This window comes from Arachis duranensis, chromosome 9 (assembly GCF_000817695.3).
Source record: "Arachis duranensis cultivar V14167 chromosome 9, aradu.V14167.gnm2.J7QH, whole genome shotgun sequence".
NCBI classification, from domain to species: domain Eukaryota; kingdom Viridiplantae; phylum Streptophyta; class Magnoliopsida; order Fabales; family Fabaceae; genus Arachis; species Arachis duranensis.
Window position 1 is genome coordinate 42,235,623 of NC_029780.3, and position 248 is coordinate 42,235,870.

Consider the following 248-nt stretch of genomic DNA (forward strand, 5'->3'; position numbering starts at 1 on the left):
GGAAGTGGATTTATACATCAATTACTTACTCATGTAAACCCTAGTAGCTAGTCTAGTATAAATAGGATAAGTTACTATTGTATTAGACATCTTTTGACAGTTTAATATTTTGACTTCTTAGTCTTTGATCATTCGGTCTTTTGATCATTCAGGGGGCTGGCCATTCCGCCATGCCTGAACCTTTCACTTATGTATTTTCAACAGTGGAGTTTCTGCACACCATAGATTAAGGGTGTGGAGCTCTGCTG